The following is a 6166-nucleotide window of genomic DNA, read 5'->3' as shown; positions in this document are numbered from 1 at the left end:
ACATTAGCCACAGCAAATAGACAAGAGGAAGAAATAAAAGGAATAAAGATAGGAAATGAAGAAGTCAAATTGTCATTATTTGCAGATGACATGATACTGTATATAGAAGACCCCAAGAACTCCACCAAAAGTCTTCTAGACTTAATAACCAAATTCAGTCAAGTAGCTGGTTACAAGGTCAACACACAAAAATCAATAGTTTTCCTCTACACAAATGACAGACTCACTGAGAGAGAAATAGGGCAAATAATTCCCTTCACAGTAGCATCCAAAAAACTGAAATACCTAGGAATCAACCTAACAAAAGAAATCAAAGACTTCTTCTCTGAAAACTATGGCACTCTGGGTAGGAAGGATTAATATAGTGAAAATGGCCATACTTCCAAAACTGCTAGGTAGATTTAATGCAATTCCAATTGAGATGCCAGCAGCATACTTCATGGACCTTGAGAAAACAATTCAAAAATTCATTTGGAACAAGAAGAGACCCAGAATAGCAAAAGGAATTCTAGGTAACAGGGACATAACAGGGAGTATTACAATCCCCAACCTGCAACTCTACTACAAAGCTACTGTGATAAAAACAGCATGGTACTGGCAAAGAAACAGACTTCAGGACCAGTGGAACAGAATAGAAGATGCAGAAACAATGCCAGACACACTCAGCCATCTCATCTTTGATAAAGGAGCCAAACACACTCACTGGAGGAAAGATAGCCTCTTTAATAAATGCTGCTGGAAAAATTGGGCTTCAACTTGCCAAAGATTAAAACTAGACCTGTATCTCTCACCATGCACTAAACTAAAATCAAAATGGATTAAAGATCTAAATATTAAAATAGAAACTCTGAACCAGTTGGAACAGAGGTTAGGTAGAACCCTTGAAGACATCAGTGTAGGAAAAGATTTTATGAACAAAATCTCAGTTGCTCATGAACTAGCACAAACAATCAACAAGTGGGATCTCTTCTTATTAAAAGGCTTCTGCACAGCAAGAGAAACCACCAGCAGTGTGAAGAGACAACCCACAATGGGGGAAAAAATCTTCACCTGCTCTTCCTCAGACAAAGGTCTACTATCTCGAATCTATAAAGTACTTAAAAAGATCAGACCTCCCAAAAATGAAGACCCAATCTGAAAATGGGCATCTGAAATGAACAGACATTTTTCAGACAAAGAAGTAGAAATAGCGAATAAATACATGAAAAAGTGTTCAGCATCACTTGTCATTTGAGAGATGCAAATGAAAACAACACTGAGATTCCACTTCACTCCAGAAAGAATGGCTGCTATCATGAAATCAACCAATAACAAATGCTGGTGGGGCTGTGGGGAAAGAAGAACCCTGCTCCACTGCTGGTGGGAGTGTAGACTGGTGCAAGCACTGTGGAAATCAGTATGGATATACCTCAAAGAACTAGGACTGGAAGTCCCACTTGACCCCGCTCTTCCACTGCTGGGGATCTTCCCCAAAGAATTAAATGAATCATACCACAGTAATATCACTGTGCATATATGTGCACCCATTTTCATAGCAGCACAGTTTGTAATAGCTAAAACTTGGAAACAGCCCAAATGCCCATGAAGTGGAGACTTTATAAAGAAAATGTGGCTTTTTTATAAAATGGAGTACTACTCAGCCAGAAAAAATGAGAAATTAGAGACATTTAAGTGGATGCACATTGAGGCAATACTCTTAAGTGAAGTAAATAGCACACACGCGAATAAATATCGAATAGTTTCTCTGGTGTGAGAAACTGAAAGTGTAAATAAGGACTAAATGTATAATAGGTCATGTGAAATAGGAAGAAAAGGGGCAAAGGGGAAGGAAGTGGGAGGGCTAGGGGAAAGGATAGAAGTAATGGGATTAATATGAGAAAATGAAAAAATACGTACAAAATCTTTGTAAATAGGGAGGAATGGAGGGGTTGAAGGGAGGGCTGGGCAAGGGTGAAAAATAAGAACCAAGAGAGACTATGTAAAGGTGCAAATTTCCAATGATGAATGTCATTATATTGTATACCTAAAATGTACCAATGATTAGAATGAATAATTCATAATGGAAAATGCTAAGAAAAGGTCCAAAGGGGTAGGGGTAGTGGGAAGGGCAGGGGAAAGGAAAGAAGGGAAAGGAAAAATGATGAGAAATGGAAAAAATGGAAATAAAGTCTTTGTAAATAGGGAAGGGTGGAGGGGGTGAAGGGAGGGCTAGGAATGGGGAAAAAATAAGAACCAAGATGCATTATGTAAAGGTACAATTCCCAATAAGAAATGTAATTGTGTTGTATACCTACAATGTACCAATAAAAGAATTAAGTAAAAAAATTTAAAATATAGTGAAAAAAAAAAAAAGAAAAGTTTGTGTTTTCTTGGCACTTCATCAAATGTAATTAAACAAATATGTAGAATCATTTCTATACTCTTCTACTGATTTCTGTTTAATTATGAGTATGCTGGTTTGATTACTAACCTGTTGTAATCTAGCACGTTGTTGTCTTTTTTTTCCAGGTTCATAATTTATTGTACAAACTGAGTATTACATGTTGAGTGACAGCTCTTTCAGGCGTGGGATCTTTACAGATGAAGTCAGTTACTGTAAAATCCTAGAATCCACAGTGCCCTCGGCTTGATTCCCAAAACACTTATTTTGCTTTCACAGCTGGCATTTTTGTTATTTTAGACCTTAACTTGAAATACAAGATCGTTGGAGCAATGTCTCCATATGTTGCCAGTACACAATTCATTCTACCTGTGAGAGTGTAAGAGTTGAAATATTTTCTGATGCCAGTGAACTATTACTGGGTGTCAGATTCTGGACCTGCCATGATTTCAATCTCGCCAGAGCCACAAATTCTGGGGCTCAACACGTTGTTGTCTTTAAGGAAGCTAATACAACACCTCTAACTTTTCTTTTTGCTTAAGGTTGCTTTGGCTTTTCAGAGTAATTTGTAGTTTCATATAAGTTTCACTTTAATTATTCTTTAAAATCATGGTAGAATTGTCATAAGCCACTATTCCTTGGGTTCTTTTGGATGAAGAACTTTGGGGCAGCAGTGATGGGGGTCAAATCTAGAACCTTGTACCTGCTAGGCAAGTACTTCATCCAATCAGCTATACCAATGAGCTATATCTACAGCTCCTTGGAATATTTTGATTTCCCGTTTCTTCATCACTCAAAACAACATGAATCATGCTTTCGTATTCCTAAGAATTTGTTCATTTTCTATGCTATCCAATTTAGCATATATTATTTATAACAATCTCTTAAAATCCTATGTATTTCTTTGTTGTCATTGTGATTATTCCTCATGTCTGATGTATTTATATAAATATTCTTTTTCTTAGCCTACAAAATGATTAATTCATTTTGCTTACATTTTAAAGATGAAGATTTATTTTTATGGATTTCCAATGATTTTAAAATTAATTTTAAATGACTAATTCAAATTATACATATATACAGGAAATAATTTGATGATTCAATATATGTTCATATTGTGTAATATTTAAATCAATTTAAACATATTTGGCTCTTCTCACTCACCTAGAAAACAATTTATTATGTAAAAGGTTTTTCTTTTTTCTTCACTACTGTCACGGTTTATATATAAGAGCTTCCCCATATGTCTATTTGGAAGATGATTGTATCATGTGGTGATAAGTACATCGGTGGATTAATCCACTGATGAATTCCATAGCTGAATGTCCTCTTAGGATGTGGTTGAGGTGGATCACTGGGAACTTGATCCAGAAAAATGTGGTTTTGTCTCTGCCTCCTCTTCTGTCTTTCTACTTCCTGGTTGCCATAAATTGAGAACATTTTCCTTCTCTATGCCCCTCTTCAGTTCTGTTTATGCATGGATCCAGCCAACCATAGGCTGAAATCATGACCCAAAGTAAATTCCTTCTCCCTCACATTATGGGTGTCAGGTATTTTTCCCCAGTGATGTGAAAACTAAGTGCAGTGAGAATATCATGACACTCTCTCCTGGCTTGTAATGTTTTTACTGAAAGTCTGTTGTCAGATGAGTTCTGACACCTTTATGTGTTATTTCTCTTGAAACCTTGATAATCTCTTTAATTTTCATCTTAGAAACTAGTATAAAATAGTTTGAAGTAGACTTGGTCAGTTATAACCTTCCTGGTGACCTCTGAACTTGACTTTACTGGATACTTTCAAACTTCACTATCCCTGGGAAGTTTTCTGTTATTATTTCCTTCTACCCCTTTGGCATTCTCAAGATCCTCATGTACCACACTAACCAGAATGTTTTCAATTTAATACTTTTCTAAGGTTCCTACAAGCTTTCTTCATTCTTTTTCTTTATTGTCCTTTATGTATTTTTAAATAGCCTGTAATCAAGGTCACTCATTCCTCATTCTGTTTGATCGATTTTGCCTCTGATATCTTTAATCATGTTTATTTATTTATCTATGTGGCTCAGGGGATTGAACTCAGAGCCTTGTGCATTCCATGTAAGTGACCTAACACTGAGCCACAAGCACCAGTCTTTCAACTATGTTTTTATGTTCCCACGTGTATTGTCATTTCAAAGATTACTTTTCAAAAATTGCTTTCTTTTCTTTGTCATTTCTATATTCTGGGGTTTTTTTTCAAGCTAGTTTGAGCTTCTATGAATGAACTACATAAAATTTTCTCTCTGGGCATTCTCCCATACTGATTTTATCTGGTCCATTTACCTTTTATGTGAGGTCATGGCTTCCTGAATGCTCTGGGTGTCCCTTGCCCTATAATATCATTTGGACATTGCAAGGTTATTCCATCCTTGTAACCTGGCCTTATTTGTGACTACTTTCCAGAAATTCAAAAATGACTGCTTATTTCTCTGAGCTCACAGTCATTTCCAATATTTCAGCTGTAGTAGAATCTTAGTCTGGGTTTACTGGCAATCTGACATTGGTATTTTTTTCCTATTTCCGCACTAGACAGAGACCCAAGTGCAAGACTGTCCCAGATTCACAGTTGATATATTGTTGAAAATGAAATAGCAGAGTACTTGAAAGTGTAGTCCTTTCACACAAGAATCTCCCTGGGGTTTCCATAGGCTCAGATGCCTTACGCAAATTTACTGGCCCATGATCAGACACTGTGGGATTCTGCCCAATCATGAAAAATACCATAAACAGATGAGCCCCAGGCTCTTGTGCCTTACATGTGGCCACCACTACTTCCAAGCTCTCTCCCACCCTGAGCCAACAACACCAGGAACAGCAAGACACTGAGGTAGCAACATGGCCTGAGATATTATAAGAAGCTTCTTGTTGAGGTGGATTTGTGACTCAAGACTCAAGACTGCTACAACCAGCCACAGGTGATGCTGGCCAGAATAGAAGTGTGATGAATAGGGCAACTACTGTTGTTCTACTAGCTCCGTTGTAGACAGACCAACTGATAGGGGCCATTAGGTTATATCCACTGGTATGTTCACCAGCTCAGTGTAAGTTCAAGCATGAAGTCTTAAGATTACTAACATGACCTAACTCTAGCAATGGGGTCTTGTACCACACAATGAGGTATGACCAAAGTACACAATGAATATTTAAAAATTTAAAAATTTTTATAGTAAAAGTCATTGCTATTAATTTTCCTCAAAATAATTACCCTCACTCTGAATAGATTTATCCTAATATTCTTGCCATTTCTGAAGAAATTCCAGAAGTCCTCCTTAAGGACATCTTTACAAGGTATGATTTTTTTAAAATTTGTGATTGCTGCTGCTGCATACCATCCAATGGTAAAGCAGGGTCATAACCTCCTCCACCTTGTACTTTTGTCATGGAACTATGTAATGTCTGGGGCATCCTCAAAGTAAAAATAATCATAAAAGAAAAAGATTTCCTTCAGGACATTGAGATAGCTATGATAATGCAACTAAAAATATGAAAGAGGATTTCCAGCCTTGTTTTTAGAAAGTGCCAAGGACAATGGGGATAAGTGTGTTGGAAGTGAGGGACATTTTACTGTTCTGTGGTAACTCATTAAAATATAATCATTCATCATGTATTCTTTTTAAAATTAATTTTATAGCAACATTTTAGTTAACGAATGTCATTAATGTCATTCATCATTGGAAATTTCTACTTTTACATAATCTATCTTTGTCCTAATATTTTTCCTATACCCCTGCCCTCCCTTCAACCCTCC

General features: G+C 36.6%; 1 pseudogene; it reads right to left on the bottom strand.

The window, feature by feature from the left end:
* Positions 1-2642: 2642 nt before the first annotated feature.
* LOC101721220 (ATP synthase F(0) complex subunit k, mitochondrial pseudogene) lies at positions 2643-2846 on the bottom strand (annotated as a pseudogene).
* Between the last annotated feature and the right edge of the window lie 3320 nt (positions 2847-6166).

The sequence above is a fragment of the Heterocephalus glaber genome, unplaced genomic scaffold (assembly GCF_053883595.1).
Source record: "Heterocephalus glaber isolate CG9 unplaced genomic scaffold, H.glaber_assembly_v1.0 deba00001266, whole genome shotgun sequence".
Taxonomy (NCBI): Eukaryota; Metazoa; Chordata; class Mammalia; order Rodentia; family Bathyergidae; genus Heterocephalus; species Heterocephalus glaber.
This window is presented reverse-complemented; position numbering and strand designations above follow the sequence as displayed.